The 13,033-nt window shown below is 52.4% G+C and overlaps 1 long non-coding RNA gene across 1 annotated transcript; it reads left to right on the top strand.

Annotated features, from left to right (window-relative positions):
* The first annotated feature begins 11 nt into the window (after positions 1 to 11).
* LOC142922700 (uncharacterized) lies at positions 12 to 12,755 on the top strand. The gene is made up of 2 exons (XR_012940244.1): positions 12 to 118; positions 11,995 to 12,755. It is a non-coding gene; the product is annotated as an uncharacterized LOC142922700 (long non-coding RNA).
* The last annotated feature ends 278 nt before the right edge of the window (positions 12,756 to 13,033 follow it).

The raw sequence follows: 13,033 nt of genomic DNA, 5'->3' as shown, positions 1-13,033 counted from the left end.
GCTTCTACTTCCGCTTCCGGGTCGGGACGAGTGGAGGCGGTGGCGGGAAAATCTGAACCCTGTCTGGGCCTCCTCAAGGTCGACTCAGCCTGAAGGTGCCCACACGGGGCTCTGTGTGGTGAGTCTGTGGGTCTCTGTGTGGTGAGTCTGTGGGTCTCTGTGTGGTGAGTCTGTGGGTCTCTGTGTGGTGAGTCTGTGGGTCTCTGTGTGGTGAGTCTGTGGGTCTCTGTGTGGTGAGTCTGTGGGTCTCTGTGTGATGAGTCTGTGGGTCTCTGTGTAGTGAGTCTGTGGGTCTCTGTGTGGTGAGTCTGTGGGTCTCTGTGTGGTGAGTCTGTGGGTCTCTGTGTGGTGAGTCTGTGGGTCTCTGTGTGGTGAGTCTGTGGGTCTCTGTGTGGTGAGTCTGTGGGTGTCTGTGTGGTGAGTCTTTGGGTCTCTGTGTGGTGAGTCTGTGGGTCTCTGTGTGGTGAGTCTGTGGGTCTCTGTGTGGTGAGTCTGTGGGTCTCTGTGTGGTGAGTCTGTGGGTCTCTGTGTGGTGAGTCTGTGGGTCTCTGTGTGGTGAATCTGTGGGTCTCTGTGTGGTGAATCTGTGGGTCTCTGTGTGGTGAGTCTGTGGGTCTCTGTGTGGTGAATCTATGGGTCTCTGCGTGGTGAGTCTGTGGGTCTCTGCGTGGTGAGTCTGTGGGTCTCTGCGTGGTGAGTCTGTGGGTCTCTGTGTGGTGAGTCTGTGTATCACTGTGTGGTGAGTCTGTGTATCACTGTGTGATGAGTCTGTGGTTATCTGTGTGGTGAGTCTGTGGGTCTCTGTGTGGTGAGTCTATGGGTCTCTGTGTGGTGAGTCTGTGGGTCTCTATGCGGTGAGTCTGTGGGTGTCTGTGTGGTGAGTCTGTGGGTCTCTGTGCGGTGAGTCTGTGGGTCTCTGTGTGGTGAGTCTGTGGGTCTCTGTGTGGTGAGTCTATGTGTCTCTGTGTGATGAGTCTATGTGTCTCTGTGTGATGAGTCTGTGGGTCTCTGTGTGGTGAGTCTGTGTGTCTCTGTGTGATGAGTCTGTGGGTCTCTGTGTGATGAGTCTGTGGGTCTCTGTGTGGTGAGGCAGTGGGTCTCCGTGTGGTAAGTCTGTGGGTCTCTGTGTGGTGAGTCTATGGGTCTCTTTGTGATGAGTCTATGTGTTTCTGTGTGATGAGTCTGTGGGTCTCTGTGTGGTGAGTCTATGGGTCTCTGTGTGATGAGTCTATGTGTCTCTGTGTGATGAGTCTGTGGGTCTCTGTGTGGTGAGTCTGTGGGTCTCTGTGTGGTGAGTCTGTGGGTTTCTGTGGTGAGTCAGTGGGTCTCCGTGTGGTGAGTCTGTGGGTCTCTGTGTGGTGAGTCTATGGATCTCTGTGTGGTGAGTCTGTGGGTGTCTGTGTGGTGAGTCTGTAGGTCTCTGTGTGGTGAGTCTGTTGGTGTCTGTGTGTGGTGAGTCTGTGGGTCTCTGTGCGGTGAGTCTCTGGGTGTTTGTGGTGAGTCTATGGGTCTCTGTGTGGTGAGTCTGTGTGTCTCTGTGTGATGAGTCTGTGGGTCTCTGTGTGATGAGTCTGTGGGTCTCTGATGAGTCAGTGGGTCTCTGTGTGGTGAGTCTATGGGTCTCTTTGTGATGAGTCTATGTGTCTCTGTGTGATGAGTCTGTGGGTCTCTGTGTGGTGAGTCCGTGGGTCTCTGTGTGGTGAGTCTGTGGGTCTCTGTGTGGTGAGTCTATGGGTCTCTTTGTGATGAGTCTATGTGTCTCTGTGTGGTGAGTCTGTGGGTCTCTGTGTGGTGAGTCCGTGGGTCTCTGTGTGGTGAGTCTGTGGGTCTCTGTGTGGTGAGTCTGTGGGTCTCTGTGTGATGAGTCTATGGGTCTCTGTGTGGTGAGTCTGTGGGACTCTGTGTGGTGAGTCTGTAGGTCTCTGTGTGGTGAGTCTGTGGGTCTCTGTGTGGTGAGTCTGTGGGTCTCTTTGTGGTGAGACTGTGGGTCTCTGTGTGGTGAGTCTATCGGTCTCTGTGTGGTGAGTCTGTGGGTCTCTGTGTGGTGAGTCTGTGGGTCTCTGTGTGGTGAGTCTGTGGGTCTCTGTGTGGTGAGTCTGTCTGTCTCTGTTTGATGAGTCTATGGGTCTCTGTGTGGTGAGTCTCTGGGTATCTGTGTGGTGAGTCTGTGGGTCTCTGTGTGGTGAGTCTGTGGGTCTCTGTGTGGTGAGTCTGTGGGTCTCTGTGTGGTGAGTCTGTGGGTCTCTGTGTGGTGAGCCTGTGGGTCTCTGTGTGGTGAGTCTGTGGTTCTCTGTGTGGTGAGTCCGTGGGTCTCTGTGTGGTGAGTCTGTGGGTCTCTGTGTGGTGAGTCTGTGGGTCTCTGTGTGGTGAGTCTGTGGGTCTCTGTGTGGTGAGTCTGTGGGTCTCTGTGTGGTGAGTCTGTGGGTCTCTGTGTGGTGAGTCTGTGGGTCTCTGTGTGGTGAGTCTGTGGGTCTCTGTGTGGTGAGTCTGTGGGTCTCTGTGTGGTGAGACTGTGGGTCTCTGTGTGGTGAGTCTGTGGGTCTCTGTGTGGTGAGTCTGTGTGATGAGTCTGTGGGTTTCTGTGTGGTGAGTCTGTGGGTCTCTGTGGTGAGTCAGTGGGTCTCTGTGTGGTGAGTCTGTGTGTCTCTGTGTGGTGAGTCTGTGGGTGTCTGTGTGTGGTGAGTCTGTGGGTCTCTGTGTGGTGAGTCTGTGGGTCTCTGTGTGGTGAGTCTGTGGGTGTCTGTGTGTGGTGAGTCTGTGGGTTTCTGTGCGGTGAGTCTCTGGGTGTTTGTGGTGAGTCTATGGGTCTCTGTGTGGTGAGTCTGTGGGTATCTGTGTGGTGAGTCTGTGGGTCTCTGTGTGGTGAGTCTGTGTGTCTCTGTGTGATGAGTCTGTGGGTCTCTGTGTGATGAGTCTGTGGGTCTCTGTGTGGTGAGTCTGTGGGTCTCTGTGTGGTGAGTCTATGGGTCTCTGTGTGGTGAGTCTGTGGGTCTCTGTGTGGTGAGTCTGTGGGTCTCTGTGTGGTTAGTCTGTGGGTCTCTGTGTGGTGAGTCTGTGTGTCTCTGTGTGATGAGTCTATGGGTCTATGTGTGGTGAGTCTGTGTGTATCTGTGTGGTGAGTCTGTGGGTCTCTGTGTGGTGAGTCTGTGGGTCTCTGTGTGGTGAGTCTGTGGGTCTCTGTGTGATGAGTCTATGGGTCTCTGTGTGGTGAGTCTGTGGGACTCTGTGTGGTGAGTCTGTAGGTCTCTGTGTGGTGAGTCTGTGGGTCTCTGTGTGGTGAGTCTGTGGGTCTCTTTGTGGTGAGACTGTGGGTCTCTGTGTGGTGAGTCTATCGGTCTCTGTGTGGTGAGTCTGTGGGTCTCTGTGTGGTGAGTCTGTGGGTCTCTGTGTGGTGAGTCTGTGGGTCTCTGTGTGGTGAGTCTGTGTGTCTCTGTTTGATGAGTCTATGGGTCTCTGTGTGGTGAGTCTCTGGGTATCTGTGTGGTGAGTCTGTGGGTCTCTGTGTGGTGAGTCTGTGGGTCTCTGTGTGGTGAGTCTGTGGGTCTCTGTGTGGTGAGTCTGTGGGTCTCTGTGTGGTGAGTCTGTGGGTCTCTGTGTGGTGAGTCTGTGGGTCTCTGTGTGGTGAGTCTGTGGGTACTCTTTGGTTCTATTGGGTAAAGTCAAGTAGGTAAAAAAATAAAATAACAAAAATCACGACGTTTCGGCCACAACACAAGCGGCCTTCATCAGGTGAAGGGACGAGACTGTCTGGAGGACAGCGCTGGAGTGAAAAAAGCCACGCTCAGATCACGACCTTTAAGCTGTGTGAGAAGAAACAAAGCGCCTTGACAAAGGAATTAGCATATAATTTAGCATTGAAATGGCTGAGTGATTAGCTTGTGGCTGGTGACAGAAATGACTATGTTAAAGTTAAAGCATACACATCCGCAAAGGCACCCCTTGACAAAGGAATTAGCATAGAATTTAGCAATGAAATAGCCAAGTTAAAGTATACACATCCGTAGAGGCACCTTTTGACAAAGGAATTAGCATAGAATTTAGCATTGAAATAGCTGAGTGATTAGCTTGTAACTGGTCGCAGAAATAGCTATGTTAAAGTCAGAGCATATACATTCACCGAGGCACCTAGTACAAATCAAACAGGAGAATTAAGCAACCATTGGAAAGATGTTCTAAATCGAACTAAACATTAAAGTAACTTCAATGGTACAGTATATTTTTCAAGTAGTGGTACCCCAAACTTTCGCAGCTCTTATAAATTCCCTTTTCACACCATCAATAGGTAAACTCCCCCCACGCGCCAAACGGCCAGTCCACCGGCACGTACACCACCTCTTTTCTATAATCGGCCAATCAAATGCTAATTTTTATGCTAATTTCTTTGTCAGGACACCTTGTTTGCTCGCACACAGCTTAAAGGTCCGCGGTCTGAGCATGGTTGTGTTTCGCTAAATTCTCCTGTTTGATTTGTACTAGGTGCCTCGGTGAATGTATATGCTCTGACTTTAACATAGCTATTTCTGAGTCCAGTTACAAGCTAATCACTCAGCTATTTCAATGCTAAATTCTATGCTAATTCCTTTGTCAAGGGGTGCCTCTGCGGATGTGTATACTTTAACTTAGCTATTTCAATGCTAAATTCTATGCTAATTCCTTTATCAAGGGGTGCCTTTGCGGATGTGTATGCTTTAACTTTAACATAGCCATTTCTGTGACCACTCAGCCATTTCATTCCTTTGTCAAGGCGCTTTGTTTCTTCTCACACGGCTTAAAGGTCGTGATCTGAGCGTGGCTTTTTTCACTCCACCAGAACTCACACAGCCAGCCCCAAACACTGACCCAGAACTCATACGGCCTGCACCAAACACTCACCCAGAACTCACACAGCCACCCCCAACACTCATGCAGAACTCACACAGCCAGCCCCAAACACTCACCCAGAACTCACAAGGCCAGCACCAAACACTCACCCAGAACTCACTGTCACCCCCAAACACTCACCCAGAACTCACACAGCCACCCACAAACACTCACCCAGAACTCACACAGCCAGCCCCAAACCCTCACCCAGAACTCACACAGCAAGCACCAAACCATCACCCAGAACTCACACAGCCAGCCCCAAACACTCACCCAGCACTCACACAGCCAGCCCCAAGCCCTCACCCAGCACTCACACAGCCAGCCCCAAACACTCACCCAGAACTCACACAGCCAGCCCCAAACCCTCACCCAGAACTCACACAGCCAGCTCCAAACCCTCACCCAGCACTCACACAGCCAGCCCCAAACACTCACCCAGAACTCACACAGCCAGCCCCAAACACTCACCCAGAACTCACACAGTCAGCCCCAAACACTCACCCAGAACTCAAACAGCCAGCCCCAAACACTCACCCAGAACTCACACAGCCAGCCCCAAACACTCACCCAGAACTCACACAGCCAGCCCCAAACACTCATCCAGAACTCACACAGCCATCCTCAAACACTCACCCAGAACTCACTGCCACCCCCAAACACTCACCCAGAACTCACACAGCCACCCACAAACACTCACCCAGAACTCACACAGCCAGCCCCAAACCCTCACCCAGAACTCACACAGCAAGCACCAAACCATCACCCAGAACTCACACAGCCAGCCCCAAACACTCACCCAGCACTCACACAGCCAGCCCCAAGCCCTCACCCAGCACTCACACAGCCAGCCCCAAACACTCACCCAGAACTCACACAGCCACCCACAAACACTCACCCAGAACTCACACAGCCAGCCCCAAACCCTCACCCAGAACTCACACAGCAAGCACCAAACCATCACCCAGAACTCACACAGCCAGCCCCAAACCCTCACCCAGCACTCACACAGCCAGCCCCAAGCTCTCACCCAGCACTCACACAGCCAGCCCCAAACACTCACCCAGAACTCACACAGCCAGCCCCAAACCCTCACCCAAAACTTACACAGCCAGCTCCAAACCCTCACCCAGCACTCACACAGCCAGCCCCAAACAATCACCCAGAACTCACACAGCCAGCCCCAAACACTCACCCAGAACTCACACAGTCAGCCCCAAACACTCACCCAGAACTCAAACAGCCAGCCCCAAACACTCACCCAGAACTCACACAGCCAGCAGCAAACCCTCACCCAGAACTCACACAGCAAGCACCAAACCATCACCCAGAACTCACACAGCCAGCCCCAAACACTCACCCAGAACTCGCACAGCCAGCCCCAAACCCTCACCCAGAACTCACACAGCCAGCTCCAAACCCTCACCCAGCACTCACACAGCCAGCCCCAAACACTCACCCAGAACTCACACAGCCAGCCCCAAACACTCATCCAGAACTCACACAGTCAGCCCCAAACACTCACCCAGAACTCAAACAGCCAGCCCCAAACACTCACCCAGAACTCACACAGCCAGCCCCAAACACTCACCCAGAACTCACACAGCCTGCCCCAAACACTCATCCAGAACTCACACAGCCATCCCCAAACACTCACCCAGAACTCACAAGGCCAGCACCAAACACTCACCCAGAACTCACTGCCACCCCCAAACACTCACCCAGAACTCACACAGCCACCCACAAACACTCACCCAGAACTCACACAGCCAGCCCCAAACCCTCACCCAGAACTCACACAGCAAGCACCAAACCATCACCCAGAACTCACACAGCCAGCCCCAAACACTCACCCAGCACTCACACAGCCAGCCCCAAGCCCTCACCCAGCACTCACACAGCCAGCCCCAAACACTCACCCAGAACTCACACAGCCACCCACAAACACTCACCCAGAACTCACACAGCCAGCCCCAAACCCTCACCCAGAACTCACACAGCAAGCACCAAACCATCACCCAGAACTCACACAGCCAGCCCCAAACCCTCACCCAGCACTCACACAGCCAGCCCCAAGCCCTCACCCAGCACTCACACAGCCAGCCCCAAACACTCACCCAGAACTCACACAGCCAGCCCCAAACCCTCACCCAAAACTTACACAGCCAGCTCCAAACCCTCACCCAGCACTCACACAGCCAGCCCCAAACAATCACCCAGAACTCACACAGCCAGCCCCAAACACTCACCCAGAACTCACACAGTCAGCCCCAAACACTCACCCAGAACTCAAACAGTCAGCCCCAAACACTCACCCAGAACTCACACAGCCAGCAGCAAACCCTCACCCAGAACTCACACAGCAAGCACCAAACCATCACCCAGAACTCACACAGCCAGCCCCAAACACTCACCCAGAACTCACACAGCCAGCCCCAAACCCTCACCCAGAACTCACACAGCCAGCTCCAAACCCTCACCCAGCACTCACACAGCCAGCCCCAAACACTCACCCAGAACTCACACAGCCAGCCCCAAACACTCACCCAGAACTCACACAGTCAGCCCCAAACACTCACCCAGAACTCAAACAGCCAGCCCCAAACACTCACCCAGAACTCACACAGCCAGCCCCAAACACTCACCCAGAACTCACACAGCCTGCCCCAAACACTCATCCAGAACTCACACAACCATCCCCAAACACTCACCCAGAACTCACAAGGCCAGCACCAAACACTCACCCAGAACTCACTGCCACCCCCAAACACTCACCCAGAACTCACACAGCCACCCACAAACACTCACCCAGAACTCACACAGCCAGCCCCAAACCCTCACCCAGAACTCACACAGCAAGCACCAAACCATCACCCAGAACTCACACAGCCAGCCCCAAACACTCACCCAGCACTCACACAGCCAGCCCCAAGCCCTCACCCAGCACTCACACAGCCAGCCCCAAACACTCACCCAGAACTCACACAGCCAGCCCCAAACCCTCACCCAAAACTTACACAGCCAGCTCCAAACCCTCACCCAGCACTCACACAGCCAGCCCCAAACAATCACCCAGAACTCACACAGCCAGCCCCAAACACTCACCCAGAACTCACACAGTCAGCCCCAAACGCTCACCCAGAACTCAAACAGCCAGCCCCAAACACTCACCCAGAACTCACACAGCCAGCCCCAAACCCTCACGCAGAACTCACACAGCCAGCAGCAAACACTCACCCAGAACTCACACGGCCAGCCCCAAACACTCACCCAGAACTCACACAGCCAGCCCCAAACCCTCACGCAGAACTCACACAGCCAGCCCCAAACACTCACCCAGAACTCACACAGCCAGCACCAAACACTCACCCAAAACTCACACAGCCAGCCCCAAGCACTCATCCAGAACTCACACAGCCAGCCCCAAACACTCACCCAGAACTCACACAGCCAGCACCAAACACTCCCCCAGAACTCACACAGCCAGCCCCAAACACTCACCCAGAACTCACACAGCCAGCCCCAAACACTCACCCAGAACTCACACGGCCAGCCCCAATCCCCCACCCAGAACTCACCCAGCCAGCCCCAAACACTAACCTATAACTCACACAGCCAGCCCCAAACACTCACCCAGAACTCACACAGCCAGCCCCAAACCCTCACCCAGAACTCACACAGCCAGCCCCAAACACTCACCCAGAACTCACACAGCCAGCCCCATACCCTCACGCAGAACTCACACAGCCAGCCCCAAACACTCATCCAGAACTCACACAGCCAGCCCCAAACACTCACCCAGAACTCACACAGCCAGCCCCAAACACTCACCCAGACCTCACACAGCCAGCCCTATACCCACCTAGCAATCAAACAGCCAGATAGTCTAATCTACAGCCCATACACCCAACTCGAATACAAACACCCATCCTCGTACACACCTTGCACACCCCCAACTCCTATACCCAGCCTCATACACACCTAGCAACATACGATCAGCCTCTTTGTCCGGTCCACATACCACCGACCACTCGCCCCAACACTCAGCGCACACAGCCTACCCAAACCTCCACATTATCTCAGAGCCAGGATCTCCAATACACAACCTTCTTCCTGCCCACATCCCACATTCCATGTATCTGGCCCCAGACTCTTCTTCCCCCTACATGCACATCACGCCCTACACCTTGTTGGTGGCAGAAGCAAAGTTAGTTTGTGGTGCAAAGCAGGGCCCTTGTGGTGCGGGACACCACGCTGCACAGTCCACAAGCTGCAAGACGGATTTATAGCGCTGATATGGCTCCCCACGTGGGTAATTAACGGTGTGCATATTCATTAATTATTCTTATTTTAGGGAGAATGGTGGGAGGAAGTGCATGGATTGATAATAAATGCTAGATTCCTTTGCCTATGCCCAAATCCATGGCATTCATTATACAGACAAAGATCACCCGTATAGCCTTAACAGACTGTTGGGGCAAGTGCTATAAGCAAGCACCTATGAAGGCCTGAACGGCACACGAGGGATGGGTGGCCAGCACCACGCCCGCCCGTCTTTATCTTGCCAGTGACGATATTTACACATCGCACCAGGTAAGAATTTGAGGTTGAGTCAACCTTAGCCTCATCACATCTCACAACTTCCCTCCTTCCACATGCCCTGCCTTCCACACCGCGTTTGCTTTCCCGGGCAACAGGAAACTTCTCATCGCCCCTACCTTGTCTCTCACTCTATACAGGTATCCCTCGATTTACGAACGTTCAGTTTCACGAAATTTCGCGGATTCTTAAGTACTAGTGTTCGTCAGTCGGGTGTTCCTAAGGCGGGTATTCTTAAGTCGGGTGTTCGTAAGTCGAGGGCTGCCTGTAATTTTCATTTTACAGGTCCAGCTGATTTTTACCAGAAACCGATAACCTATGGCACTGGTAATGACCTATAACAACTGCTTATAGCCTCTAAACTAGATTAAAGAAACATCTGTGGTTCATGTGGTGGATGGAGCTGAACAGGGCCTGCTGGTGGAGGAGCGAGGCCAAGGGAAGGAGTGGGGACAGCCTCTGGAGAGAGAGGCAACAAGGAAAACACGTGTGTGAGTTATGGCGCAGATTATGAATCGGCTCACATAAGCCGGTGTGTTTTGGCAGCATTAATTTGAGTAGTTGCCAACGTACAGAGCCGAAAGATAACTCATTTTGACCGTATTAATCCAGCTGGCTATGGTATTAAATGTGAACTTTGTACGACGTATGAATTTTATCTCAGATTTAAAAAAAAAATAGAATCCAGTGCGTGACACAGGTAGGGTGTTTGATGGCAATCTGAAACACCCACCATAATCATCCATGGGGGTCTTTGGAATTGCACATTGCCTATGTTATGACTCTTGACCTAGATACAATAAAAAAGTCACGTGCTGCAGTGCAATGACTACTCAGAGAAAATTCGTAAATAAAAAACTGTGGTCTTAAAAGTATTTATTTTTTAATACGCGACATTTGGTCAATTGTTCTTCTTCATAGCACGTGAAGCCAACACGTGCGTCAACAACATTGCCGCAGCACCCCCTGCTGGACTAAACACGCTACTGTGCCGCGGAGACAATACGCATCAGACGGCCACAAGCGAGTGGTGTCAAGTGTGATCATGATGATTAACACATTCCTGCGGAGGGAGCTGGTAGGAACGTTGGGTTGCTCGGTCAATGGCCAGGGTCAACGGCGGCACCACGTGGTGTATTCCGCAAATATGCCCGACTGTGAGGGCGGGCACAAGCCGGCGTGAGTAGGTTAAACGTTGAGTTTTATAAGGGCACCACAGGGTGACCAGCCCCTCCCCACCCAGCCCCACCCCTCCCACCCCCCACCCAGCCCCACCCTCACCACCCTCCCCACTCAGCCCCTCCCCACCCTCCCCACCCAGCCCCACCCTCCCCATCCAGCCCCTCCCCACCCTCCCCTCCCCACTCAGCCCCTCCCCACTCAGCCCCTCCCCACCCTCCCCTCTCCACCCAGCCCACCCCTCCTATTTTTTGATGCACGACGGATGGACGGACACAATAATCCCCTGTGGGCTGGTGTAACCAGGAGGTTCCTACCAGTATGAGGCTTGTTTACCCAGGAAAGCCTCACTGCAGGCGCGACACGTCCATGTAGGCTATCTAGGCGGTCGTCTAGGGAGCCAAGTTAAGTGGGGTGCCAAATTCGAGGAAAAAAAATAATTTCTCAACATTTCTGACAATTGATTGATTGGACAGACGGACAAATCGAATAAATATGCCTCTTTAAAAACCATTAAACGGAAAATAGGGGCAAAATGTTTCCCAGTTTACCAAAAAACTCAGCCTCGATCTGCCCCTGGGGTTTGGGGGGCGCCGATTGCTGGCAACAGCGGGTCCAGGGCCACCGCTGCCTCACTGAGTGAGTCTCGTGGCTCTTTTTCAGGAGGGTCCTGCCAGTTTTCACAGTAAGGGGTGGCTATCTATAATCCCAATTGAGTAATGTGTGCTGTATATCAGAATCTATTACAGTACAGTATACCATTTTGCGTGAAAACTCGGACCCATTATCTTGAAGTTATCGGGGGTGGGGCGTCTTTGCTTATTAGCATCTTTAGTATCTTGCGATTCACCAATGTTGGTTGGGGCAAGCCTGACTGCTGATGAGACGCTGAATGTCTAATCGAGCCCATAGCTTGCTTTGTATTGAACTAATACTGCTGATATTATGCACTCCACGAAGACCTTGGGGCCGATGGGATAAAAAAAAACATTGATTTTTTTGTTTTATGCGATGAGACAGATACAGGATTGTGAATGAGACGTGTTTTTTGTCAATGTTATGGACGAATAGGTGAGAATGGTGTGAGTTTGTGTGCGAGTGAATGGCAAATGCCTGGAATGTGTGGTTCGGATCAGGTGAGTGGTGCGTGGTGGTTGATGAGTATATCATGTGTGTGCCAGGTGAATGATATCTGGTGAGTGGTGAGTGCCCGCATGGTGAGCGGTGTCTGGCGATGGGTCAGTTGTCATGCATGTGAGGTCACGCCACCTTATCCGTCCTCTAGTGTGTGTGTCAATAATAACAATGTCAACTTGCAACACGCCGCTACCGCACATCACTCGCTCGCTCTCGCAGAGAGGACAACGACTCGGAGGCGCGAGGAGGAACCACAGATGAGCGGGAAGGCAGCAGCCAGGTGACGAGTCGGCGCCAACGATTGCCCAAGCTCTGCGGTCCTCTACAGTTTGAGGTGGTGTGGGCCAATTAATGTGGGAGGAAACCGGAGCACCTGAAGAATAACCAAATAAAAAAATGTTCACCACGTGAAGCTCACTCAGCTATACAGCTCTTTTTTGCAGAAACGACCTGGCCTCAAATGATAGCTCAACGAAGTGGCTTATCTTGTGGAAATTTACAGCAGTCAAATACTCAAAACGCTCGTTTATTCTGTATCTGCGGAGGTAAAAACCGGAGGACCCGGAAAAAATCCACGCGACCACGGGGAGACAGAGACATGCAAACTCCAAATATACAGCAGGCGTCTGGGTCGGGATCGAATCCATGACCTGTATACCAGGCGAGGTAGTTAACATCTCACCACCGTGGCGCCCATGCGTGCGAAGGGGGCAAACGATCAATCCCATGCAGTCCACATTCTTCCTTTACCGCCTTCTCCTGGCATAGCCAGAGCATGGCACCTCCTCGACGCCCACGGCAAGGGAGTTTCACAACATCGAAGTGCGGTGATCCACCGACCCTCGCTGCTGCCTCCACAGTGCAGCAGCCACGTGCAGCAGCGTAGCCGCCACCGCCCAGCTTTTGTTGTGTGCGTGTGTACACAGGAGACGGTAAAAACGAGGCATGAGCAAGTAATAAATGAAATTGTAAATTCTGAATCGTGACGAATTAAATTACTGGTGAACTACATAACTGCGTCCCTACGAACCATCCGCCAGCAGCAGGTCTAGCGATGTTTTCAATCTCAGATCATTCTAATGTTTTACATTTCCATGCATTCGTTTTCCTTCTTCAGCACGCAGATGCTTATACATTAATCCAGAGATCATATGTCAATGTCTTCCTCGTCCAAGTATTAGCTGCACTCATTTGATATGTCGGTGTGTCTGAGCCATACATCACAGCAGGTGATAGATGCACCGTTTGTTAACGTGAT

This window comes from Petromyzon marinus, unplaced genomic scaffold, assembly GCF_048934315.1.
Source record: "Petromyzon marinus isolate PM22_M1 ecotype Great Lakes invasive population unplaced genomic scaffold, UKy_Petmar_22M1.pri1.0 PM_Scaffold_14, whole genome shotgun sequence".
In the NCBI taxonomy this organism is placed as follows: Eukaryota; Metazoa; Chordata; class Hyperoartia; order Petromyzontiformes; family Petromyzontidae; genus Petromyzon; species Petromyzon marinus.
The sequence above is the reverse complement of the archived record's forward strand: the minus strand, read 5'-3'. Positions and strand labels throughout refer to the sequence as shown.